At 51.0% G+C, this 27,980-nt stretch overlaps 1 protein-coding gene across 2 annotated transcripts in view; it reads right to left on the bottom strand.

The window, feature by feature from the left end:
- Man1c1 (mannosidase alpha class 1C member 1) overlaps window positions 1–27,980 on the bottom strand; it is a 149,835-nt gene that overhangs the window by 85,882 nt on the left and 35,973 nt on the right. The gene's annotated exons all lie outside the window — the stretch shown is intronic.

The raw sequence follows: 27,980 nt of genomic DNA, 5'->3' as shown, positions 1-27,980 counted from the left end.
CTTAGCAGGTCTGGGGCAAGGCATGGACTTGCCTTTAACAGTTCACACATGCTGTGGCTGATCCCCGGGCCACACAGAGGACCACCTGTATCACACACATGAGCTTCCAAATGCTTGGAACCAGAGCATTCTGGATTTCGGATTTTTTTTTCTCAGTATTTCAAATATCTGTATATACATAATGAAATATCTTGGAGAGGGACCCAAGTCTAAACAGGAAATTTGTGCTTCTCCTATATATCTTAGGCACATAGCCTGAACATAATTTTACACAGGTGTGATATTTGGTTGTGTTCTGACACAACAAAATCTGGAGATCAGAGGATGGAGTTAGCCACTAGTTAACCATAGAGGCCAGGTGGTGGTGGCTCACACCTTTAATCCCAGCACTTGGGAGGCTCACGCCTTTGATCCCAGCACCTGGGAGGCTCACGCCTTTGATCCCAGCACAATCAGGACGTGGAGACAGGAACATAAGGTGGGTGGAGACAGGATCTCGGTGCCCATTCAGTCTGAGGATACAGAGAGGTAGGTCACTAGTGGCTGCTGCTCTGCTCTGATCTTTCAGGTTATTTCTCCAATATCTGATTCCTGGTTTTTATTGATAACACTAATTAGGACCACACTTCACAGTACTTTCACTGCACCTGTGGTTTGAAGGTGACCTGTTACATGAAGTTGGGTGTGGAAGTGAAGTCATGCTGTCTCCCCCAAAATTTCAGACTTTGGATCACTTTTGGATTTCTTTAAAAGTCTATTTATTTTTATTTTTTATGGGTGTTTTGCCTGCACCTATGCACATGTATGTACATGTAACAAGTACATGCCTGGTGCCTGCAGAGGCTACAGAGGGTGACAGATCCCCTGGAATGAGCTACAGGTGGTGACTGGAGTTACAGCTGCCATGTAAGTGTTGGGGACTGAACCCAGGTCTTCTGGAAGAGCAGCAAATGCTCTTAACAGCTGACCCACTTCTCCAGCCCCTCCCTTGGTTGGGTTTTTGTCTGTTCGTATTTATTTACTTACATACTTATTTTGAGACAGAGTCTCACTGTTTGGCTCTGTCTGGCCTCAAACCTGCTGTATAGATCAGGCTGGCCTTGAACACACAGAGATTCACCTGCCTTTGCCTCCCAAATGCTGGGACTAAAGGTGTGTGTCACCACATCTGGCTTTCATTTTTTTTTTTAATTAAAGATATTTGATCTATATTATATGTGTATGTTTGCTTGTTTTTTGAGGCAGGGTTTCATGTAGCCCAGGCTGGCCTCTGAGGTACTACACTGCCAAAGATAATCTTAAACTCATGGTCCTCCTGTCCCCACCTCTCACGTAGTTCTGGGGATGGAACCAGGGCCTCCTGCATGTTAGGCGAGCACTCTGCTAACTCAGCCACATCCAAATCCCTCCAACCTGCACGTGTTGGTTTCCATTTCTCAGTGTTGCCTTGGTTTACTCTGCCCCGTTTCCTGCTGCTGCACCTGACTCTGCAGCAGGCCCTGCTACATTCCCCGTGCTCAGCCCTGTTCCTGGCCCCCAGACTTAGAAGCCGTCTCTTCTGGCAATATTGCTGCTGTGACCAAAATCCACAGGGGAGCGACCTCACGGCAGTGTGGCCTGGACTCTGAATGGCAGGACACTCTAGAACCATGTTCCCAGGAGACAAATGGCGAAACTGAGGTTCCTAGATGGAGAGTGACTGGGGATGCACAGCTAGCCAGACTGGAACACGAGTGTCTCTCCAGAGCAGCAGGCCCCATCATACATACCATGTGGGGCTCCCAGCTGCCTCGGCCCATGCCAATGTCATGGTAGTGCATGACAAGAACTCGGCACAGGCCTGGAGGCCTGCCTCCATTCCTCTGTTATTTTCTACTTATCTCGAATTGGCAATAGCAGGGAATAATTGCTGGGTATGCATGCGGAGAGAGAATAGAGTCCTCCCTCCCTCTCTCCTATGAACCCCCCCCCCCGCCCCCGCCATCACAGTTGGCAGGGGGGTAGGCAGTAACAAGATTTCAGAACATAAACCACACAGAAAGGTTGGAGCAGAGGTGTGCAGGCTGCCACACCCCACCCTGAACCTACCCCTACTTAGAAATAAGTGAGTGCTCAGGATGAGTTATTGGGGATCACAGGCGTCTACCCAGAGCTGTCTCCTCTGGGCTGCGGCCTGTCTGTTCTCACAGCCAGCCACATCGGTGGGGGACGACAGAGGTAGCCAAAGGCACAAATGACCCCCGTGCCATCTGGGGCTGGACCTGGAAGGCATTGCAGCTGCCTCTGTGTGCAAACCCTCATGTGCACACGCACTGCCCCTCGGGCCCAGATGCTTGGGTATCAGATGGGCGTGCACACACTTAGCAAGTACCTGCTAGGCCCGGGCGTGGGCTGCAGTTTGAGAGCTGTGCTATGGAGGCGATGTTCTCCCAGCCCCACCCTCTCCCCCTGCCAGCTGCTCATCTTCCTTCAGGGCCCGGCTGAAGGATGCCTGTGCAGAGGGTCTTCAGCGCCAGCCCTGCCTGAGTCAGCCCATGCTCCGGTTTAAGATCATCTCGGTTATGTGGTATGTTAGAGGCCAGCCTGGGCTGCATGAGACCCTGCCTCAAAAACCAACCAACTAAGCCGGGCGGTGGTGGCGCATGCCTTTAATCCCAGCACTCAGGAGGCAGAGCCAGTCGGATCTCTGTGAGTTCAAGGCCAGCCTGGGCTACCGAGTGAGTTCCAGGAAAGGCGCAAAGCTACACAGAGAAACCCTGCCTCGAAAAACCAAAAAAAAAAAAACAACCAACTAAACAGGTACCTGAGTGTCCGGGGTCAGGCATATTTTCCCTGCTGCCTTCAGTTTAGTTCCCACCCCCTATTCGTGCTGCACATCCACCACTGACACATGGGAGAAGCTTGTTAAATCCCTGCTGAAGCAATGAATGAATAGCAAATAGGAAAACGGGCCTTGCAGCTAAGCCGTGGCCAGGAGGCCTTTGTGGACTCCCTGACACAGATGAGACCCAGCCTGCTCAAAGACAGTCTTCAGAGGCACCTACTGGGCCCCAAATGCTTAGACAGACACATAGGGATACAAGGGGCACATGAAGAGACTTGTCCAAAGGCATGAAAGGTAGCAATGTGAACCTAAGGCCCTAAAGACCTTAGAGGTCACTCAAGCTCCCTCCTGTCTCTCCCGAGTTCCTAAGTAGAACATAAGTTATCTCTCCTTGGATATGGATACCCCTAATGATGCGGGGGGGGGGGGGGGGGGGACTCACCTTACTGGGAAGGCCCATTAACTGCAGAATGTCCCAAGTCCTCCTTGAACCCATCAAATCTATTCTCCCCTAGTGTCCAGAGGGAAGAAACATCTTCCACACCACACACATTCACTTTGGGGACCCAACTCTCACGTCACCCTAGCTAAACAGCCCCGCTCTGTCAACAGGTAGCTCATCACTAACCTCTGAATACTGCATGCTCGGCCAAGGCACCCTCTGTGACCACACACCTTCCCACACTACATGTTTCTGGGGTACGTGACTTAATCACCTCATTTGGGCAAAGAGCAGAAACAGTATCAACCTGCCTCGGCCATCCTGCAGCTGTGGGTCTGCCCTTTGTCCCCGGTGACTCCCGTGTCACCAGGCTCTGTCTGCCATCCCACGCTATCCAGAACTTTGTGGACCAGATCTGAATGCCGCTCGATGTCTGCCTGCTTTGAGCAATGGACAGACTTGGACGAGATGGGCTGACATCTGTGTGCAACCCAGATTTGGGGCCTAAGTGGAAATGGCTGGGCTGAGGAGGAGGAATCATCAGAGGCCTTACTCTTGGATCTAGCACCACTCACCAACACTAGCCAAGAGCTCACCAAGCTGTCAGCAAAAACCCATCTCTCCACTTTTGTGTGAGAAGCCTGTGAAAGGCTGAAATACAGACCTTGGCCCTCATACAGCCAGCACAGAGCAAACACTTTTTTTTCAAGGAAAATAAGGGGTTTAGGCTGGCAGGATTGTTCTTGGAGAACTCATTTTGGCCGCCTCTGATCATTCCTTTTTGTTCTAAATGCTTACAAATCACTAACTTAGAGTCCCGTTAGTCCCATTAGGATGGCTATATGCAGAAAGATGAAGTCAAATCACTGGCAGGGATGCGGGGAAACGGAAGGCCCCATCAATGCCGGGCGGGTATGGAGATGGCACAGCAGCCCTGGGAGGTCAGCAGGAGGAGTTCCCATGTGGAGTGGTCTAGTTTCTTTTTCTGTTGTGATAAACACTGAGACCAAAAGCAGCCTGGGGAGGAAAGGGTTTGTTTGTCTTCCAGTCCAGATCACAGTCTATCATTGAGGGAGGTTGAGGCAGGAATCTGGAGTAGAACCCACGAGACATGGCGTTACTGGTTCACCCGCTCACTTTGGTTCCAGCTCGGCCAGCTTTCTTATACAATCCAGGCCCACCTCTGCCTAGGAATGGTGCTGCCCACAGTGGGCTGGGCCCTCCCACATCCATCAACAATCAAAGAATCCCCACAGACATGACCACAGGCCAAACTGATGTAGGCAAGCCCACCATTGAGACACCATCTCTAGGTGACTCTTGGTTGGACTGACAATAAAAACTCAGACAAGAGAGTTAGCATTTGGCCCAGTCATTCTGATCATGGGTAAAATGGCTGTACAAAAAGGGAGTCAGCCCAGGAGGCCCAAGACATTCATCCTCAGAGAGGCCTGCTTCCAAGATTGGGCTTCAGCCAGCCTCTGGGCAGGTGAATTTCTTGAGCGTTCCACCACTGGCTTGACTGATAGAGAGACCCGCTGAACCGAGACCATACAAACACCCTGACACAGAGCACCTGCTTTTCTGCCTGGGGCTCAGGATTTCAGTACATGTTAGGCAGAGGTGCTGACATGAGCAGCCTCTAATGAGCGTGCATGTGACAGCCCCCTACATAGTCACAGTCTCAGGCTGCAGGTGCAGCCTACGCAGCTTCACTGGGAGGGACTCTAGAAACCTGCACCTGGTCGTAGTCCCACCCCCCAGACTGCTGCCCCTGCATTTGCTCCTTGGTTAACTTTGCTACGTGTCCCTTGCTAATAAACCACAGCTGTGAACAAGACCACGCACTGAGTCCAGCAGCAAGACTTCCTACTGAATCCAGGAGTCATCATGAGGGGCCCCTGACACACAACCAAAATTAATACGTAATGAATGTCCTAGTTGGGGTAAGCTGTCAACTGGACACAGCTGAAGTCTACTGAGGGAGTCGCAATTGACAGATTGCTCAGCTCAGCCTGGGTGTGGCCATGTCTGTGAGCATGATCTTCATTGATGTGGGAAAGCCCAGCCCACTGTGGGCAGCACCATCCCTAGGCAAGTGGGCCTGGGCGGGATAATAAAGCTGGTTGAGCATGATACCAAGGAGTGAACCAGTGAGCAGCATTCCTCTACGGCTTCTGCTTCAGTTCCTGCCTGATTTCCTTCACTGATGGGCTGTGACCCGGAAGTGTAAGCCAAATAAACTCTTTCCTCCCCAAGTTGCTGTGGTTATCATAGCAACAGAATGAAATCAGAACACATACATCCACACAGAAACTTGAGCACAAATGCTCAGGGCAGCACTATTTCAAATAGCCAAAAGAGTGGAAATAAACCAAATGCCCATTGACTGGTAAATGATTCCCGAGCTGTGGTGTATCCATTCAAAAGGACATTGAGTAGCCATAAAAAGGAAGAAACGCAGCAATACGGACGAGGCTTGAAGCCCTACATTAAGGAAAAGAAGCCAGGCACAAAAATGCCACTTAGTGTGTGATTCTAACTAAGAGCGATGTCCAGAAGGAAACCTGGGTGATGAAGTGGAGTGCTCGTTGCTAGAGGCTAGGGGGGTGGGATGGGGAGACTGCCAATGGAGCTGAAATGTGCATGTGGAGGTCAGAGGTCAACACTGAGTGTCATCCCACAGTGTTCTCTGAGCCGGGGTCACTTAACTGGGCTCACCAGCTTGGCTAGGCTGGCTGGCCAACAAGCCCCAGGGACCCTTCTGCCTCCCTCTTACTAAGTGCTGACTACAGACACATGTCACAACTAGCAATCTGTGCTCAGGCTCCCTTGCTTGCAAATGCAAATGCACTTTCCCCATGACCCTCCCCAGCCCCACAATACACTTTTTAAAAGGCGGTCTTTACAACACAGGATTATGTCTCAATAAAGATGTTAACAATTTACATACTGAAAAAAAAACTATTAGTGGTCAGAAGTGGCTGCCACCCACCATCTTATACGACACATGAGACACAGCAACCCCTCAGAGATATTTCTGCCCCTAAAATGCCTGACCTGAACAAACCCTAAGGACACAGCAGACCAGCCCAAATGTAGGGATACCCAACAGGGAGAGAAAGAAAGATCAAAAAACATCCACAAGGAAGGAGACCACATTAGTCGGAACCTGCTACTCCTGGAGCAAAATGCAACCGGCAATGGCTATCACTACTGAGGTGAAGGATGTTATTGAGACAACCGACAGATCTGAACCTCAGGATCAGAGAGCACCATGGCGGTAGTAACTTCTGGTTCTAAGGGGTTCCTTCCTTTGGAAGGTGCTGATCTTGCTGAAAATACACAGTAAGTGTTTAGGATCATTGTGTCTGCAAAATACTCTCAAATGGTTCAGAAACCTGTCACGTCATTTACATGAATGGAAGGAAGGAAGGAAAGGAAGGAAGGAAGGGAGAGAGGGAGGGAGGGAGGGAGGGAGGGAAGGAAGGAAGGAGGGAGGGAAGGAAGGAGGGAGGGAGGGAGGGAAGGAAGGAAGGAAGGAGGGAGGGAGGGAAGGAGGGAGGGAGGGAGGGAGGGAGGGAGGGAGGGAGAGAGGACGCATGCATTAGGAAATCTTGCCAAAGGTTGATACCACTTCACTCAAATGTCTGTCACGTGGAATTCTATTTCCCAACAGAGTAGAATTCATGGTAGAACACTCCCCTTGCCCACTACCCCGCAGATCTTCCCACCCCAGGGCCTCCCCAGCCTGGCTGGCTTTTCACCAAACACAGACTTTCCTAGAGAAGACAGAGCCCAGCAAACAAAGTGGGAACCAAAGGCCTGGCTGCTCCTTTTAGAATGAGACTGCCATGTTCCGATGGACTGTCCATCCTCAGTGGTTTTTCTTTTTTCTTTAGAGGCTCCTCTTGCAGTTCCGTACACTTTGCAGACAGCTCACTGGACGTCAGTGTCATCCCCTCTCTCCTCGCACTTCTGGGTTCTCCTTCCTCTGGGCTCAGTTCGGTGACCTCAACGTCTCCCTTCAGCATACATCTCTGGCTACGGTTTGGATGTGGCTTGTCCCCAGTGTAACAGAACTGTGAGGTGTGGCACCCCTGAGCCGGGGGCCAAGGAGAGGTGACCAGATCTCTGGGGCATGACTCTGGGAAAGGATTAACGAGGGTCTTGTTGGAGGGGGTTGGGTCACACTGGATGGAACTGGCTGCTAAGAAGGAGGATTATTTTAGAGTGGGCTCAGATTCCTGCCTCACTCCACATCCACTTCGCCTTCCTGTTCCTCCACCAGGTGTGGTTCAGCAATGTGGAGTGGAGTGTAACACTCTTGGAGTCCACAGCTGTGAGCCATATTGATTTTTTTTTTTTTTGAGTATCCACTTCAGACATTTTGTTATAGCAACACAGAGAAGATTGTGGCATTTTTATAGATAATTTAAAAAAATAAGGTTGATGGCTATCCATGCACCTGTTTATATTTAATATAGAAGAAGTGCACATGCCAAGTGCTCAGCACTCAGGAGGCAGAGGCAGGTAGATCTCTGAGTTCGAGGTCAGCCTACTCTATAGAACTAGTTCCAGGACAGCCAGTCTCAAAAAAACCAAAAAAAAAAAAAAAAAAAAAAACCCAAAACAACATCCACACAAAAGCAAAAAACAAAGAGACACGGGGCGGGGGGCGGGGGGTTTAACCCAGGCTTACAGTAGAAAAGTAGACAGAAGAAAAACAACTGAATTACAACTCCGTCTGATCCCATCCCTACTCTGTATCTTGTTGCTCTCTATAAATATGACACAGACACACTCAGCATTATGACAGATACTTCCTGAACATAACTTTTAATAGCTACGTAACAGCCTGGAGCAGATCTATCAACTCTTACTTCATCTTCCTGCCCAACCGTAGACATTTCTATGATTTCTAGTTTGAAAAGTAATGCTGTGATGCACATCATTGTACACAAAATATTTCAAACACTTTCCTCCATCCAGAGCCTCATTTTATAGGAAACAAACGAGAAGTTATTAGCATGTGTGGGGGTGTTTCGAGATGACTACTGGGGGGGCCAGGGCAATGGCTCTGTGGGGTGCAGTGTTTACTGAACAAGCATGAGGACCTAGGTTCATCATTCCTCATTCCTTGGGGAAAGCTGGGCTCAGTGGTGCATGCCTGTAACCCCAGGCCTAGGCAGAGTCCTTGGGGGCTCATTGACCAGCGTGGCTGGCCAAATCAGCAGGCTCCAGGTTCAGGGAAAGGCCTCATCTCCAAAAATTAGATGGGGGTCTAGAGAGATGGTTCCGCAGTTCAGAGTACTTGCTGCTGTTGCAGAGAACCCAAGTCCAGTTTCTAGCCTCCAAGTCGGGTAGCTCACAACTGCCTATAATTGTGGCTCTGGAGGATTTGACATCAGTGGGTATCAGTACTTACACATTTTACACACATACTCATGAATATGCACATGCACACACACAACACACTTAAAAATAAAATAAATTTTTAAAAAATTGGATGGAGACATAAGAAGAATGCTTAATGTTGATCTCAGGCCTCCACATACACATGAATAGGCATAACACACAGACACAGACACACACACACACACACACACACACACACACACACACACACAAGACTAAAGTATAAAGCTTATTTGCTCCATCATTGTGTAAAACTTGCCCAAGTCAGATGTGTGTGATACTGGCACTCATGAGGTGGAGGCAGGGATATCCCTGCATTATATCAGACCAATTCAAACGTGGGGACGCCAACAGGGTCATGGCAGGCCATGGGCTACAGGATGAGACCAAGGTCCTACTTCCACGTCTCATCTTCCCTTCCCTGCCCCCAAACAAAACATAGCCTACCCCGTGGCCACTGCTTTCATTTGGTGCCTGCCTAGCTCCCTGCCTTAGACACGGACACAGACACAACAGGACCAGTGTTTTCAAAAATTATGCAAAGGCCTTTTAAAAAAAAAGTCTGGGATGGAAAACAGTAGACAGATATTTAAAAGTATGTTTTCAAATCTTTAGTGCCAGTCAAGGAATGTTCATTATATACCATTAAGTGGAAAAGCAAGAAAAAATATTTTACAGCATGAAATCCACAAATGTATGTATGTGTTAAAGGACTTGAAAAACAGAAAAATACTGACAGTGATTAGGTCTCAGGGTGAGGTGTTTGGTGATTTTTATTTGTATTAATCTATATTTTCTGAATTTCCCACAGTGGTATCTGGAAATGTTCGCAATATGAAAAATAAAGGTTATTGACATGAAAAACGGAAGAAATGGCAAGATGCCCCAGGTCAAAAGGCAATGCAAGGGGCAGACGGAGGCAAGCAGGGTTTGCTGGGAAAGAGGACAGTGTTCGAAGCTGGGCATTATCTACCCAACAGGAAGGGCAACACAAAGAGAAGCCCAGGACCAAACGGAAGCTCAGAGCCTGTCCTGGTGAGTTTTTATGTCAACTTGACATCGGGTCATTAGGGAAGAGAGAACATCAATTGAGAAAATGCCCCCACCAACTTGGCCTCTAGACCTGTGATGCATTTTCTTCATGATTGACGTGGGAAGGCCCAGCCCATCGTGGGTGGGGCTACCCCTGGGCTGGTGGCCCTGCATGATCTAAGAAAGCAGTCTGAGCAAGGCATGGGGACCAAGCCAGTGAGCGGCCCCCCTCCATGGCCTCTGCATCAGCTCCTCCTCCAGGTTCCTGTCCTGACTTTCCCCAGTGATGGACTGTGACCTGAGAGCTGTAAACTGAAATAAGCCCATTCCTTCCCAAGTCGCTTCTTGTCATGGTGTTTTATCACAGCAATAGAAACCCTAACTAACACATGGCCCGAGACACACTCTATTTCCAAAGTCACATTTCATAAGAACTATGTGAGACTCTAGAAGTGACCTGCCCCAGCCAGGACACGAAGGTTAAGGAGAGACAAATGGCTGGGGGTTGAGGCAGCCTGGGATACAGCAGACGTTCATGTCGGACTCAAGAACAGGCAATCACCATCTGTGCACGTGTGTGCAGTCACACACACATGCATGCACATGCTAGACATCACGGCTTCCAAGAGTCTCTAGAAACCTCATTGCCACCCAGAGACCACCTATCGACAGACTCCAGAAACTTCTCTTCACCTGATCCCACGAGGGTGGAGAGCAAAGTGCCACCACAGTCATGGCAGAGCAAAAGAGTCAGACCCCAAGGTGCCTCTAGCTCTTGGTCCAACGACACAAATTCCCATCCATCTGCACACACAGCCACGACTCAAGGCCGCCATATGAACGGCACTGACGGGGAGCGGGCTCGCAGCATCACTGTGCCCAGCATTTGAAACTTTCTCCTGAAGAAAAAGAGCTCCACTGTTTTGCCGGGCACGGATGTCCACACCACTGAGGAGCTCAGAACAACCCACGTTAGGGAAAAGCCTGTGAGCAAGGGAAGACCCGGTCCCCGCGACGGCTTCTGAAGAGGAAAGGAAGGCCATGTTTGGGACAGAAAGTGTTGTGGGGCCATTAGGGAAGAAGCAGCGAGCGGGGTGGTGTGTCCTCTTTAAGGTTCACTCAGACTAGGGAGACGGATCGGCCCGTAAAGTGCTTGCCCTGAAAGCGTAAGGACCCACGTTCTGTCCCCCAGAACTCAAAAGAAAGCTGGTCACGGTGACAATGCAGTGCTGGGGAGGCAGAGAGAAATGGAGCGTTGGGGCTCATGTCCCAGCTGGTGACTTCCATTACAGTAAGACCCTTAAAACAAAAATGGATGGCACACACCCGCACGGGCACCTGCGCACACCCGTGCACACAGACTCGCCTGCACACCCGGCCAGGCCCAGCAGTGGCTCAAACATAGCTGCCCCCTCCCAAGCTAGGAAGGGGAATGGGTTTCCCAGTCTTTTAAGACCATAACGGGCATCCTGACGGGACGCCTTACTGGCACCACCCCGCAGTGACACCAGCCCCATCTGTAGGGCCAGGTGGGGAAGGGTTTGGTCTCTAATGACACGGGGATCCAACGACTGCATGCACAGATTGGAGCTGTGGGCGGTGGTGGCTTCTCCCCACTTTTGTGCAGCCTAAGGAACCAGCTGCCGGCTAGACGCCCAGGAGCCATTCCTCCTGGCCTGTTTTAAGTAGTTATTTATTTTTAAATTATATTTACATGTATGTAAGTGTGCACAGGTAGGGGCACACATGTGTCCTGGCACACATCTGGAGGTCAAAGAACAACTTGCAGGAGTCAGGTCTCTCCTTCCACTATGTGGGTCTCAGGCACTGAACTTGGATCTTCGTGACTGGCAGCAAGCCCCTATATCCACTGAACCATCTCCCCAGCCCTGTTTTTCTTCTCTTTTTTTTCTTTTTCTTTTCTTTTCAGACATGGTTTTATTCTGTAGCCCAAGCTAACTTACGTCACTCAGACTGGCCTCAAACTTGCAGCTATCCTCCTGCCTCAGCCTCCCAAGTCCTGAGAGTATAGGCATGAGCCACCACGCCTGGCTCACACCTGTTGGCTTGACCGAGCCAGGCTGTGGGTGCAGCATGGGAGCTCTGTTTTGCAGAGCTGCCCCTGGGGAGGGGACGGGGAGGTGCTGTCCACTTCTCACGTTCTAGGTTTGCTTTGGCTGCTCAGGGGCAGAGACAGGAAACCGTAAGTAGTGACTGTGATGGACTGGCCTGTGGCCAATCAAGCCCCCCCCCCCACCGCCCTGAGAGACCTGGACCTGAACCCCTGGAGCTCACCCCATTCATGGCTAGTACAGTCACCCTGGCTGAGTGTGGTCCTAGAGAACAGAGCTCCTCGCCATCCCGACTGTGGTCTAGGGCCAGCAACTGGGCACATCATGAACTGGGGCACCCTGGACACCACCCCAGACCTGCAGAAGTCCACAGGATACTCTCAAACTCTGCCGCTCTTGACTGTGTGCCCTTGCTGGAGTGTCTCAGCCTCTCTGAGCCTCAGCTTTCTCATCTAAGATGGGACAGGAATGGCTGACTCTTACAGTCGCCCCTCCGAGAAAGCCAACACCACAGGTAAAGTGCTCAGCACGGAGGCTGGTGTACAGTACGTGCCCAATGGGAAGCCGTGGCAGATTACATCCTGTTAATTATCCACTAAGCATCTCCCCACCCACAGGCAGCATCAGCATCCCCAATGAGCCCTTCCACAGGCCTCCAAAGCCGTTCTCCACACTGGAGCTGAAGCGCTTATTTAAAATGCAAATTTATTCCTAGCTCCGAGTGCTACCCCAACACACTTAAAACACTTTTATCAGACAGAAAGAGCAAACTCCTTAATGAAGCCGGCAAGCCTGAGTCCCGCCCACTCAAGACTCCAGTCAGTTCCTCCTTCCTGATCCTGCCAGCTCTGTTCCTCAAACACCCATCCCCCCCGGCCACAGGACCTTTGCACGAGGTCTTCACGCCCCAGGAACGGGTCCTCCCTCTTTTCTGCCGAGTGAATTCCACTGTTTGTTACTCTCAACTTAGCTCATTTGGGGCTGATGGGGGGCATGGTTTCATGTAGCTCAGGGTGGCCTGGAACTCACAATGTAGTTACGGATGACCATGACTTCCTCCTCCTTCCAAAATGCTGGGACTACAGGTGTGCACCACCACACTTGGTTTACTGAATCCTTGCTGGCCTTCTACATCAGGCCCAACCTCCCTATTGTGTGGACTGATTAGAGTAGAAACGTCACATCCGTTGTGATTTCACTAGTTTGTATCTGGCTCCCCACCAGAGCACGGCTGTGGGCTCCGCTGCTCACCACTGGCCCTCACACCTACAGGTTCTGCATGAATACATGTACATTCAGTGTCTCCGGCAAGGAACAACACAGGAGACCCTGGGTCTCCAGTCAGAGGACCACAGAGAGGGAGGGCTGCCTGGAACAGAGGCCCCGAGTGCTGGGATTTAACGTGCCCAGTCCGGGCTCCTCAGAGGCCCAGCACAGCAACGGCTCTTGGGAAACTAATGGCCCTTGAGGTGCATGGCTGCTCCACCTCTGAAGGCAGCTGCCCCAGGAGCAAAGCCTGCCGCACTGCCTGCAGAACGGCAGCCCTTCTGCCCCTTCCTTTGGCACTGGCCAGGTGTGAGGTGGGGACCAGGGTTCGGGTAAAGGCAGGGACAGTAGCATGGGTAACCTTTCCTCAAGTGAAATCACAGCCCTGTAGAGACTCTCAGTACAGAACCTCCCAGGAGTGGGTGTTCCACCTTCCCGTTTTTCTAACTTCCTGGTTATGTGGGGGGGGAGCACCCCATTTTTAAGGAAATAAAGCTTTACTTTCACAGGCTAACACTTACGGCCTGAACAGCGTGTGCTACAAGCACAGCACGCTTGGTGCTCCCCACGCCTCTGGGAGGTGCTCTCAGGAGGAGGGGAGGCAAGCAGGGGAGAGGCCAGAACCGGGTCCCAGCTCCACCCAACTGTGTGTCCCTGTGAACATGAGACTGTGTCCCAACCTGTGTTTCACAACCCACTGCTGTCCAGTTCCTTCAATGTTCCACAATCCCCCAGTGCCACACACACACACACACACGATCCTTCCCATTCTTGCAGATCTAGTGCGATTAGCCCACCATCACAGAAGGAAACTGAGGCACTGCCCTGAGGGTCACAGCAAGCTTCAAGCCCACAATACCCACCTGTCTCTCTCAGCAGTCTGTGCTGTCCACAGTCACCCCACCAAACACTCAACAACCCCCAGAGGGTGTCATCAAAACTGCCACATCCTGGACCACAAAGCCAGAGGCCCTCCCTCCCCCAAGAAACAGCACTCGACGCCATCCTGCAGGTAGCTTTGGCCAGACCCTCCGAGTCTCCTTTTCTCCATCCCTCACATCCATGAAGTCTGAGGACCCCTCGCTCACCCGTTCCCTGCCCTCCCTGTGCGCCAGTGGCTCACCCCTGACTCCGAAGCCCCTGTGACAAACTCCTGCCTCTCTGACTTTTCCCTGAACTCCATCTCTGTTGTTGTTTGGTTTTGCTCTTTTGGGGGACCCACCACCCAGCTCCCAAATAAATCACACATGGAGGCTTATTCTTAATTATAAATGTCCAGCCTTAGCTTGGCTTGTTTCTTGCCAGATTTTCTTAACCTAAATTATCCCGTCTATCTTGGCCTCAGGACTTTTATCTTTCTCTATTCCTGTATACCTTCTTACTCTGTGTCTAGCTGGGTGACTGCCCTCGTGAAGTCCTCCTCCTTCCTCTATCATCCGTTCTTCTCTTCCTCCCAGATTTCTCCTTCTGTTTATTCTCTGCCTGCCAGCCCCGCCCATCTTTTCTCCTGCCTCGCTATTGGCCATTCAGCTCTTTATTAGACCATCAGGTGTTTTAGACAGGCACAGTAACACAGCTTCACAGAGTTAAGCAAATGCAACATAAACAAAAGTAACACACCTTAAAATAATATTCTACAACACATCTCTGCTCACCGTGCTTCAGTCCCAAGAACCTTTGAGCTGACCTCAGACACACCCAACCCCAAGTAGCACAGTAGTCTCAAAGTGGCACCTGGGAGTCTGTGAGGTCTCAGGGCCAAGAGGACATTAATGTTTCAGGTGGACCGAGACTGGTAATCAGCTGACCTTGAACCTGGGAGGGAGATGAGCCTGATTATCTGGACAAGTCACCATGATTGCCAGGATCTGGGCAGGGGTGTCAGAGCCACGGTGTGGGCGTGAAAGGCCTCTGCAGGCCATAGCGCAGCTGAGGATGAGGAAGGGGCCAGAAGCAAAGGGTGCAGACCCGCCTCCCAAAAGGGCTACTTCCCGGGACAGCCGACTTCAGGTGCCAACCTGACGGGGGGGGGGGGGGGGGGGGGGGGGGAGCTCCGGAGGCTGCTGCAGCATGGCTTCTGCGTGAGTCTCTGAAGATGCTTATGGGAGAGACTGACTTGAGTCAGCGGGCTGAGTTAGAAGGCAGGCCCTGCTCAGTGCTCATGTCCCCCCAGCTCAGGGGACAGAGGGAGCCAACCAAGCAAGGGGAGGACAGGGCACGTTCCCTCTCTTCTGGGCTACAGAAGATCCCCTTGTCTGGCCTTTGGCCTTTGAGACTTACATCTGTCCCCTTACACAGCTAACAACCCCCTCCCCAGCTCCCAAGCCGTGGCTGTGTACTGAGTCACATCCCCAGCTCTTCCTTGGTTCTCAGGGCCTGTCATGGAACTTGTCAGTCTCCATGAGTGACCAGTTCTCCAGCTAAACCTCGCATCCTTCCATCCATCCATCCTTCCACCCATCCATCCATCCATCCATCCATCCATCCATCCATCCATCCTTCCATCCATCCATCCATCCATCCATCCACCCATCCATCCATCCATCCACCCATCCATCCATCCATCCATCCATCCATCCATCCATCCATCCATCCATCCATCCTTCCATCCATCCATCCATCCACCCATCCACCCATCCATCCACCCATCCATCCATCCATCCATCCTTCCATCCATCCATCCTTCCATCCATCCATCCATCCATCCACCCATCCATCCACCCACCCACCCACCCACCCATCCATCCATCCATCCATCCACCCATCCATCCATCCATCCATCCATCCTTCCATCCATCCATCCATCCTTTATGCAGTCTTATTTTTCTTCTTCTTCCATTTTTGCTTTTTATCTCATTTTGGTTTTGGAATAGGGTATTGTCATTTTCCAGGCTGGCTCAAGCAATCCCCCTGACCACCCGGGAATTAAGCTGCAGGTGTGGTAGACCTCGCCACAGGCCTGTACTACAGAACCTGGCTCATTTCTCTATACTCTGCTGCTTCTGATTCCCCAGAGAACTCTGCCTGATTTACTCTCCCAGAACAGAATGAATGCGGTCCAGCCAATGCCTTGATTCTTAGTCCAGTGAGACCCATCTCAGACTTCGGACTTCCAGAACCGTAGAGAACAACTGTGGGGCATCAAGTCACTGAGTTTGTGACTCCCCCAGGCCTCAGGACACTCACACGTCACCTTGAGACCTTTGCATCTGACAACAAAACACTGAACGAGCAAGCCAAGCCTGGCACCGCCTCCCACTTCCCCTCCACGGCGGCCCTGGTGTCTGCACAGGGTGTCTGGTGTTCTGGCTCAGGGGCTCCAGCCACCGCAGACCATCCCGGCAGCTGTTCACTTCTCTACCAGGTAGAAGTTCCACTTGTGTCTGCCTATGCTTCCCTTGAGTGTGTGACCCGGTCACCTCTGCTTTTTCAACGCCTGGCACAACCTCCCAAAGAGAGGACACCAACACAGCACACCAGTCCTGATGACGGCTGGTCAGTGCCTTGGATGGGTCAGCAATGGATGTCTCCAGCACGTAAACATGACACGGGGCCAGGCCCTTCATAAACATTTAATCCCATGCCACCCCTGCCAGCTGCTGTATCATTTCCACCCATTTCTGTGTGTACATATCGCACGCGAGCGTGTGTGTGTGTGTGTGTGTGTGTGTGTGTGTGTGTGTGTGTGTGTGTGTGTTTGAGACAGGTTCTTTCTACATAGCCCTGGCTGTCCTGGGACCCATTATGTAGACAAGACTGGCCTTGGACTCACGGAGGTCTGCCTGCTTCTGCCTCCTGAGTACTGGGAATGAAGGTGTGTGCCACCACACCCAGCTACACCTGGCTTTTAACATGGGTTCTAGTTATCTAGTTAAATGGCTCAGGTCCTCGTGATTGCACAGCAGGAATTTTACCAACTGAGCCATCTCCCCAGCCCCTCCACCCTCCCCTTAACAGATGAAATGAGATCACAGGCTCATGGCCACAGAACAGACAGTGGCTGGGCCAGGCGATGGTGTAAGAGCAGAGCTCGGGAGCTTGCACTCTTTTTTTTTTTTGGTTTTTCGAGACAGGGTTTCTCTGTGTAGCTTTGCGCCTTTCCTGGAACTCACTTGGTAGTCCAGGCTGGCCTCGAACTCACAGAGATCCGCCTGGCTCTGCCTCCCGAGTGCTGGGATTAAAGGCGTGCGCCACCACCGCCCGGCGAGCTTGCACTCTTATCCATGAGAGCAAACTGCTTCCCATCCAGCTACCTGCAGGGGGATGATTAGAGTCTCCTCTCCCCAGTGACATTAGGGGCTGTGTGGCTGGCAGGTGGCAGAAGCAGTGTGAAGCCTGGGTCTGGCTGATTTGAAAGGCCGCGTCCCTTCATCTCACCAGGACGCTCCAACTGGCTAATGAATGAGCCAACAAAACATCAGCCTGGCACCTCTGGACAGCATGTGGTAACACAGAGTGTCAGAATGAGGGCTGCTGCCAGTGGCTGGGCCAAGTGGCCCATCCTGATGTCAGCTCTCTGTGAATGCAAGATGACGCCACTCCTGTTTCCTGAATGCTGCCTGGGTGGAAGGCAGGGGCGGCCTGCTTTTGCACAGCAGAGCCTGGAGCCTCTGAAGACAAGGACGAGATTGCTCTTTTGTGTAAGCTGAAAGAACCGAGACTGAGCTGTAAGAGCCTAAAACCGGGCCACAGAGACGGTGCAGCTGGAACAGACTTGGTGTAAAGCATAAAGACCCGAGTTCAGATCCCTGGCACCTGCATCATGAAGCAGGAGAGACGGTGTACATCGGTAATCCCAGAGCCAGGGAGGCAGAGACAAGAGCATCCCTGTGGTTCACTCATCAGCTAGTCTAGTCTAGCGGAATCAAGTGAGCTCCAGGTTCAGTGAGAGACCCTGTCCCAAAAATAAGATGGAAAATGATTATGACAACACCCAATATCAACCTTTGACCTCCGTGTACATATGCACACACATAGGTCTATCCACACAGCCGTGTGAGCATGTGTATACAGCACGCACACAAATAATGGAGAAGCCAGTTTGAGCGAAAGCCAGGAGAACACCAGAGCCAGTGGTGGGTGGGCCTGGCTGAGCACAGGCCATAGGTGGGAACCAAGGATTCAGGGGGACAGAAATGTTGTTTGTCAGCTGTCGCCTGCCAAGAAGCTGGCTTCGGGTATGGAAACCACACAGGAGCATCTAGAACTGTGTATTTCCTGGAGATTTCCTTAGACCAAAGGGTTCTAGTGAGGACTCTTCTAAGGAGCCCTGTCCCTGAACTAGCAGAGGACTGGGTAGGACATGGTGGCATGTACCTTTAATCCCAGCACCTAGAGGGCAGAGGCAGGTGGATTTCTGTGAGCGCTAAAGCAAACTGGTCTACACAGAGTGTTCGAGCCTGCCAGGGCCAGAGTGAGACCTTCCCTCAAAAGAAGAGGCCTAAGAACCCAGCATTCATGGGTTGTAAAGGGCCTCAATTCTAGTCCAAATAAAAAGATTCTAGTCAAAGATGGCGAATGATTCAGGAAATCAGGACCTGTGCCAAGAGAGACCACACACACTTCATAGCCCACGGCCACTCCAGGCAGGAGGCACAAAGCCCATCTCAAAGACAAGGGGCTGGACCCTGAGAGAGAGACAGCTGACAGGGAAGGTTTGAACCCAGGTTAGCCTGACTGCAACCTCTCCCTCTTCCTGTCCCTAGCTCCACTTCGTCCACCCAGAGAACATGCCCTGAGCACCGACCGACCGACTGCCTGGCACCCTGGAACTCATGACTCACACATCCAGCCCTGCGTGAGCAGACAGACAGCAACGAGCATGAAAAATTCAACTGAGGATAAGCACTATGAAGAAAAACCCAGCAGGGAAAGGGGGTGGAGGCAGCTGAGGGGTGAGGTGGCCATGACTGGCCTCTAAGATGGCAGCTGGGCTGAGCCCCCAGTGAACACTAAAAAGATAAGCCTGTTTCTTCCTCTGCAGCCTAAGAAATCTCTCTAGCCCCCCCCCCCCCCCAGTCGCCCCTACCCCCACCCCAGCACCCTCTCTGGTGTAGCATGCTGATCTTGGCTGGAAAGGCTTGCCAAACCCACCGGAAGGTTTATCCGCTCACACTAGGAGGGGGTTCTGCAACAGCAAACAGCACCAGTCAGCCTTACAAATGTCATACAAAACAACTCGGTCCCGGACTCATTCATCCCGAGGCCGGGGAGTTGCCACCTCATAAGCACTTCTGGAGTCTGCATTCATCAGGCTGCTCGGCAGGCTTGCTTTTCATGTTTCGAGGTCCGTGGTGATGGATGGTGCGCGGCGGCCCTTCTAGGTTCCTAATAAGGACCAGTGATGCGCTCTCACTCCCGCAAGACTGAATTACTCGGGACACACTTAGGACGTTTTCCTGCCACAGTCTGAGCAGAAGCGCTGTGTTCTTGAAAGGATTCCTGCAGCTGCCCTCTGAAAAGAGAATCCAATCACACGGGAGCCCGCAGAACATCAGGCAATTTGATCTCAAACTCTTGAAAGAGACACCAAAGAACAATTAACTAGAAAAACCAAAAGGCCTCCTCCTGATGAACTAGTGGGACCGACCAGGAGAGAGAGAGAAAACTCAGATCTTTTGAAGCGCTTCAGCGACCGCCATCAAAGCACACACGGGCCTTGGACTTGCTCGATTTCCAGAGGCCTCATCCAGCCTCCCTGGAATCCATGGTCCCACTCCTGACAGGCTTCTCCGGCTCTGTTCTCTGATGGCACCAGGATTTTCTCCTTCCTAAGCTGCCTCCAGATCTGGGGCTTTCCTGCTGGGGCCCATAAACCTGCCACAGGGAGATGACAGCTCCCGCCGTGTGGGCAAAACAGACCCCTTCCACGCAGGGGAGACAAATGAGCGGACAGCCGTGACAGGTGATTCGACAAAGCCCTCACAAAAATTCCTCTTTCCCTCACCGGCTCTGGAGGCACCGCTGTGGGTGACGGTGGCTCACTGGGGCTCCTCCATAAATCTCAGAGACCGGCTCTTTCTGACACCTCCTACAAAGGAAAGGCTGTGCTGAGATCCCTGTCCCTGACAGCTGTATATTCCGTAGAAAGGCAGAAACCATCTTGTTTTCTCAGTTCTGAGCGCGGTGGCTGGCAGGCACTGTGGCTAACCACACTGCCAGCTATGGCCAGTGAGATGGCTCAGTGGGTAAGGTGCCTGGTGCCAAGCCTGATGGCCTGAGTTCCATCCCTGGGCTCCATGTAATGAAAGGCAAGAACCTACTTGAGCCCCTTAAATTGTCCTCTGCCTCCTGTACATGCACACATTCGTACACAAACACACCACGCGCGCACGCGCGCGCGCACACACACACACGCACACGCACGCACATGGTTTTTAGAAAAAAACGCTGGCAGCTAGGCTAAAGTGATGGGCTAGAGGAAGGGATGGGTAAGGTGGAGGACGAAGGTGAGATAAAGCGTGATGGGGGCAGGATGGCAGGTGTGGGGGTGAAAGCTGGGCTTGAGGTACGGTAGAGTGAGGTTGTGGGTGTGCCCTCCCTAAGGAGGGGCCTCCACTACACCCACAGACCTACTAAGCTCTCTCTGCATCTCTCCTTTTCTGGAGGGAAGGGAGACATTCCTCTCAGTTCCACAAAGGACTCGCTAGTCCACGTGGAAACTTGAGAAAGATAAGACTCTGCTCAGGTCTGACGCCAGGCCTAGCTGTGCCACAGACAATAAGCAAGGCAGGTGGGTATCGTTAGCTGGATTCAACTACCTTCCTCCTGGACAGGAAGTCAGGAAGTTCCTAACTGAAAGAGGGACCCTACATGGAAAGCAGAAAAAAAAAAAAAAGAGGATTTAGATGCAAAAATAGTCCCTGTGTGACTCACCATGACCTTTAAACCACTGAAAGTTTAAACCCTCTTGAGGTCAGGGACAGAAACATCTTCCTCCTATGGACGATGCAGCAAGATTTTAAAATGCAAACCCTCTCTAAACAGCCATTTGATTAGAGTGTTTCTTCTCCCCAACTAGGCTGTGGTAATTAGCACATGCCTGGGAGATGAGATTTAAATATGCCAATCAGTCCATCTCCAGAGTTTAGCTGAACAATGCAGAATGTGATTATCTTTAAGTGCTAACCACTTTTGTGGGGTCACAGCCACGGCTGGGGCTCTGACACCCCACAGACGACCTCTCCAAGCGGTCCGAGCAGCTGTTCTTCAACTTAAAAAACAAAACCCAGCCAGTGCCAGCGGTGTCTGGAAATCCCACCAGGGGTGTGACCTTTAGAGTGAATGATTCCAAGTGCTCCTGTTAGAACTGCAGCCATTTCTTCCATTAATGGGGCTTTTTCAAAGATCAGCAGGAAGAGGAAACAGCGCAGTTTCACGTGGGAACCACCACTCTACCCAAGACAGCTAAGAACACCCTGTCCTCTCCATCCGCAATCATTTCTTCCTTTGGAAGTCAAAACCTAAAGACTCAGAGCTTCTGCAGTCCATTTGGGTGGGTGGAACAGGCTCCTCAGAAGTGCTCGGAACATAGCAAGATGTCATCCTTGGGAGGGAGAGAGCAGACTGCAGGTTAACTGTTTAGAAGCTGCTGGGAAATGATGTCCCAGAAGAACTAAACTGCGTCTTTCCATCTTTTTAAAACAGACTGCTTTCAGGAACCCAGGTTCCACCACACTAAATGGGCCTTCCCCACCCATTTCTCGCAGTACTAGAAATCGAACCTAGGACCTCATTTATACTATGCATACACTCTACTGCCGAACTAGACCTCCAGCTCTTTGAAAAAAAAAAGTTTAAAACATCTATTTATTTAACTGTGGGTGTGTACTTGCACCTGTGCGCACACATGTGCAGAAATCAGGAGACAGCTTGCAGAAGTTGGTTCTCTCCTTCCACCATGCAGGTCCTGTAACGTTGCCTGGTGACCCACCTGGAGATGATAGTCAGGTTATCAGGGCTTGGTGGCAAGCGCCCTTACCTGCTGAACCATCTCACTGGCCCTCCAGCCTTCTAAGCGAACGCAATGACGGAATGGCTGAGAGAGAGAGGCAGGCTTCCCCTCTTCAGAAAGTGTGTCTTGGACACAAGAGGATGTTACCAGGCAACATGACAGAAATGAATCACAATGACAATCCACTCCATAGTAATGGCTTTTATAATTAAAGATTACTGCAAATACAATAGATCCCAACCCAAACAGGAAGGCGAAGAGACAGGCCACCTCTGCCTTTCTCAGCGAGTCCTACTGTTTACACACAGGCCACGCTCCTCCACAGGAGTGGAGACACCTAGGATTAACCACCTGCCAGGGCCCGTGGCAGTGGCGTAAAGGGGCCAGCACTGTGTTCTTGGAGTCCTCACAGGTGGTCATTACAGCTGCCAGCCTGGCTTACGAGGTCTGCTCACAGCTGAGAGGGCCAAAGACTCCCGCAGCATGTCTAGCGGAGGCAGATCCTGCCAGCAACAATGGCTGGTGTCTAGCAGCCAGCATGTCTAACCATGAGATAAGGATCTCCACACAGGAGAACCCTGAGTCACGACCCTACCTCAGGAGCCTCCGCTTTCCCTCTGCAGTTTCAGCCCCATCTATCAGGCGCATTCACTGTCTACTAACACGGCATCCCACAGGCTAGCTCAGAGCCAAGCAATCCCGCATCACTCCTGTGCCCAGGAACAATCCAGACACCACACGCTGAACTTAATCTTCGACTGCTATTGGCCACCAGGCTACAAAGATGCCGCTGAGAGCTTTAATTCATAATTAGATGTTGGCTAGACAAATTACCTGCCAATGATACCTCTGCCTACTGTGGTCGCACAGGAGTAATGAAGGGAGACATGGAAAGGGGGGGCGGGGCTCTCCCAGGAGGAAATGCTTTACAAAAATCTACCTCCATGTCAACAGTTCTCCAAGCAAATTCTAGGACTGTACTGCCTCACCCCATAGGTTTGAACAGTTCTGTATCAAACAACACCAGCCCCAAAGTTCTTACATGCAAAACAAGAAGGAAAAAAAAAAACCTCAGAGTTGAAAAACAAAATCATGAGCCCGTGCTTTTGTGGGGAGGAAGGGTGGGCAGAACTGAAAAGAGATGGACCTCACCAAGAGGGGCCGCTAAGGCTGACACTCAGCACAGGTGACCACGGGAAGAGTGGACGGCAGATGGCTGCCATGCCGGGCCTCTCTACCCAGAACTTCAGGCATAACTGTGGGGTGCACAGGCCCCAGAGACTCCCTTGTTCCAGAACCCCAGCGAGCCCCGGGAATGAAATGACTGGCCTCATGTCAATTAATGCCTCCTAGTATCACACCATGCCCTAGCGAGTGTGTGTGTGTGTGTGTGTGTGTGTGTGTGTGTGTGTGTGTGTGTGTGCGCGCGCGCGCGCGCGAGCGTGCTCCGTGTACATGCGTGTGCAGGTGTATATAATCATGTGCGCACATGCAGAGCCCAGGGGAGGATGTCAGTTGTCTTCTTCCATCAGTGTCTGCCTCACTCCTTGAAGACAGGGTCTCTCTCACTGAACTGGAACCTCACCATTTCAGCAAGGCTGGCTGGCCGGACAGTGAGCTCCCAGGATCCATCTGTCTCTACTCCCCAAGCACTGGGGTTATAGGCATGCACGACTATGCCTGACTTTTTACATGGGTGCTTGAGATTCAAACTCAGGTCCATATGCTTGCAGAGTAAGTGCTCTTACCCACTGAACCATTTCCCCAGATCCCTATGCTCTAAGATTTATTTGGAAAAGAACCTTAGAGACTAAGTAGGCTTTCTAGGTGTAGACAGAACCACCATCCCAAGGCCAGACCAGACTAATGCTCACTCATCCTCTGCTCCAGCTGGCTCTTTTCCCCCTACCCACCCTGAGCTCAGCTCTGTATAGGTCACGGCAAACCAGGGAACTGCTCACCAAGTCCTCTAATTCACCCTCATACACACAGCCCACCTGCCAAGAACTAAGCTAGAGCTCGGGGCTGCAGAGGACCAGAGTGTGACTCCTGGGCTCACTCGTGTTCTTTACAGCAAGTTTCTTGGTTTGGAGATGATGGGTGGGTGGGCTTCAGGGAGTATGGACATGTAAAAGTAGGTAGGGCGTGTTTGTGTGCATTTGCTGTGAGCACTATTCTAGGAAAGAATGGCTTACAGTTTCATGGGATTCACACAGGAGTCTCTGGAGGGAAAGGGCTTTGGGTTCCCTACCTAATGTCAAAGGATAGGACTTCCAAGACAGTGTGCGTGCGTGCGTGTGCGTGTGCGTGTGCGTGTGTGTGTGTGTGTGTGTGTGCATGCCTGCAAGCACATGTATCTGTCTGAGTCTGTGTATGCATGTATATGTGGAGGCCAGAGAACAACATTAGATTCTTCCTCAGATATTGTACACCTTGTTTTTGAGGCAGGTTCTCTCATTTGGCCTGGAATTCATCAATCAGCCCAGGCTGCCTAACTAGGAAGTCGCCAGGCTCTGCCTCCCCGGTGCTGCACTACCACACCTGGCTTTTACCAGGGTTCTAGGGACTGAACTCACTGTCCCATTCTTGCAAGACAAGCATTTTATCAATTCAGCCATCTCCCGTGCCTGAAAACTTTGTCCTCCCAGCTCAAGCCTCTCACTCCTGGATGCCTCTGAAGCCTGTCTCCTGCCTCCAGGCTCCTTGCTGACCCCACATTGTGTCTGTCTGCTTGTTCAGGCTCTGTGCTTAAGGCCTGGGTCCTCCTAGCCTGTGAGAGACAGACATCTACCATACACACACATATATAATTACAAACTGAAATCTATGTGGAGTACGAGACCAGAGGTGGAGAAAACGGCCAACGATTCCACAACAGGGAAACCTTCCAGAGCATTCCACCCAGGTGCTTTCCCCACAGAGCTGAAAGCTCCTCTAAGGAAGAGGACTCAGATCCCACCACTCTGCAGCTCATGGAGTTTGTGGCGCCCAGCACGGGGCAGGTACTTGTATTTGCTGAACAAATAGATAATCCCTGTAGAGGAGCTGGCTACCCTGTGGTATTTCTTAGATTAACTATTTCTCACCCAGTTCAGGAGCAGAGATCTTGTCTCAGATGTTCAACCCACGCAGAGCAGAGAAACACCAGCAGAACATGAGCTAGGCAGCAGGCACCCCGCTTCCCCAACTGATGCAACTACAGTTCTATTTCCCTTATCGGCCAGCGCCTTCCCCTCCAAACCCTCCCATGCTCATTTCAGATTCCTGGCCGTAAACACACGACCCACCTCAGACCCTGAACTGAGATGCATCCCCATCAGCGTCAGGTGGAAGTATGAACTACTTATTGTTGGTCAGGGAAACTGAGGCAGGAGGGTCTTCTATGCATCTAAAAGGGGTTAAAGTTTGCAAAGTCATACTACAGGGTTCTCATATCTCTTTTGTTTCTGGACCCTCTCTGCCACTGAACAGGATCTGTATTTGTGGCTGTTGTGTTCATTCTGTCTCTGGGACATGTCCCACGGATCTACAACAGTCTAAGGGAATAGCCATAAACAAAAGCTGGAAGGTCGTGCAGCCAACCTGCACCAGCTGGCTGGTGACCTCTGGTGAGCTCCTACAGGAACAATGAAAACAGAACAACAAAAGGCAAGAGCAGGGAGGGGCAAAGACCAGCAGATTCCTCAGATAGCTGGCCAGTGAGGCTGGTAAACAGGTGAGCTCCAGGTTCAGGGAGAGACTCTGCCTGAGAAAATAAGGTGGAGAGCCATTTTAAAAGATACCCAATGTTGGGCCAGGCATGGTCAGCATGCCTTTAATCTCTGCCCACTGAATGCAGGAGGATCTCTGTGAGTTCCAGGCCAGCCTAATCTACATAGAGAGTTCCAGAAAGCCAGAATTACATTGAGAGATCCTGTCTCAAAAAAAAAAAAAAAAAGCAACCAACCAACCAACCAACAATAAAAGGATGCTCAATGTTGACCTCCAGCCACCCCCCACCCCAAGCCAGAATTTCATTTGTTTGTCAATGAAACCAGAGACTTATTTGATGAACTGCATGGTAGGTATAATGGTTATTCTTGGTTGTCAACTTGACTACATCTGGAATTAACTAAAACCCAAAAATGGAGGAGCACACCTGTGAGGAAGTTTTGCTTAATTAGAAGTGGGAAGATCCAATTCTAATCTGGATCTCTGGGGTGAGAAGACACACCTCTAATCTGGGCCAGGCCTTCTGCTGGAATCGTGTATGGAAGACATGGAAGAAGGAAGCCCTTGGTTTGCCTGCTCCCTCCTTCCTTCACTGGCATTAGATTCGGGATTCTAGTGTATACTGAAGACCAGCTGAGACATCTAGCCTGTGGACTGAACAATCACTGGATTCTTGGACTTTTCATTCATAGGCAGTCATTGTTGGATTAGCTGGACCACAGCCTGAAAGTCATTCTGTTAAATCCCCTTTACACACACATGCACACACATACATATATTCATGCTAAAGTTCTGACTAATACAATAGGTGACACTTTTTTTTTTCACAGTACCAGGCAGTGAACCCACAGTCTCACACATACTAGGCAAACGCTCTACCACTAAGCTATACCCCAGCACTTGGTAACTTTTAGTCTTCTTCAGTTTTTTTTTGGTTGTTGTTGTTTTTGGGGTTTTTTTTGCGTATACAATGATTTTCCAGTTTAATCTCGCCATCACCTTTTGTTGTTGTTGTTTTTATTTTTTTCAAGACAGGGTTTCTCTATGTTGTTTTGGTGCCTGTCCTGGATCTTGCTCTGGCCTCAAACTCACAGAGATCCACCTGGCTCTGCCTCCCGAGTGCTGGGACTAAAGGTGTGCACCACCACCACCCAGCCCCATTAAATTTCTTGCTCTTTGGAGAAGTGTTCTTCCCCAAGGGATGAGGCCCCCAATTGGTTATTCAATGCCAAGTGGTCAGTCCAGAAATATATACACACAAGCAACTGACTCAGCGGTTATAGTTACATATTTGTGTGTGTGTGTGTGTGTGTGTGTGTGTGTGTGTGTGTGTGTGTGTGTAACAACAATTAATGAAAAAGAGGACAGGGTTTGAGAAGGAGCAGGAAGGCAGGGGGCAACAGGAAAGGAACTGGAAGGAAGAAAGGGAAGAGGAAAATGGTGTGATTACACTATATTTTATGTATATGTGCCATGCACTACTTACACATATGGTACCCAGAGGCTAGAAGAGGGTGTCAGATCCCCTGGAACTGGAGTTACAAACAGTTGTGAGCTAACATGTGGGTGCTAGGAATCAAACCAGGCTCCTCTAGAAGTACAGCCAGTGTTCTTAACAGCTGAGCCATCTCTCCAACCCCCATAATTATATTTTAATTAAAAAACATTCTCACTCTTTCCAATCAGCTCTTGTACATCCATAGGTGTACTGGTCAGGCAGACGAGCCTCACTCCCATCTCAGTCAGAGTGGGGTACCAGCCTCACTCCCAACATAGTCAGAGTGGGGTACCAGCCTCACTCCCATCTCAATCAGAGTGGGGTACCAGCCTCACTCCCATCTCAGTCAGAGTGGGGTACCAGCCTCACTCCCAACATAGTCAGAGTGGGGTACCAGCCTCACTGCCATCATAGAGTGGGGTACCAGCCTCACTCCCATCATAGAGTGGGGTACCAGCCTCACTCCCATCACGGTCAGAGTGGGGTACCAGCCTCACTCCCATCACGGTCAAAGTGGGGTACCAGCCTCACTCCCATCACGGTCAGAGTGGGGTACCAGCCTCACTCCCATCACGGTCAGAGTGGGGTACCAGCCTCACTTCCAGCCCTGTCAGAGTGGGGTACCAGTGAACTAACTGATACGTTTTGAGATCTGAGGTCAGGGTGGGAACAGAGCCAGGGTGCAGGAATGGATTCGTGAGCTAGAGTGACTCTGGCAGGCACTGAGAGGCGCCCTTGGAGACCAGCAGCTGACACAAAAGAGT

Source organism: Peromyscus californicus, unplaced genomic scaffold (assembly GCF_007827085.1).
Source record: "Peromyscus californicus insignis strain IS unplaced genomic scaffold, ASM782708v3 Scaffold_5__1_contigs__length_169319896, whole genome shotgun sequence".
NCBI lineage: Eukaryota > Metazoa > Chordata > Mammalia > Rodentia > Cricetidae > Peromyscus > Peromyscus californicus.
Note: the sequence above shows the minus strand (reverse complement) of the source record. Positions and strands in the feature narration are given on the sequence as shown.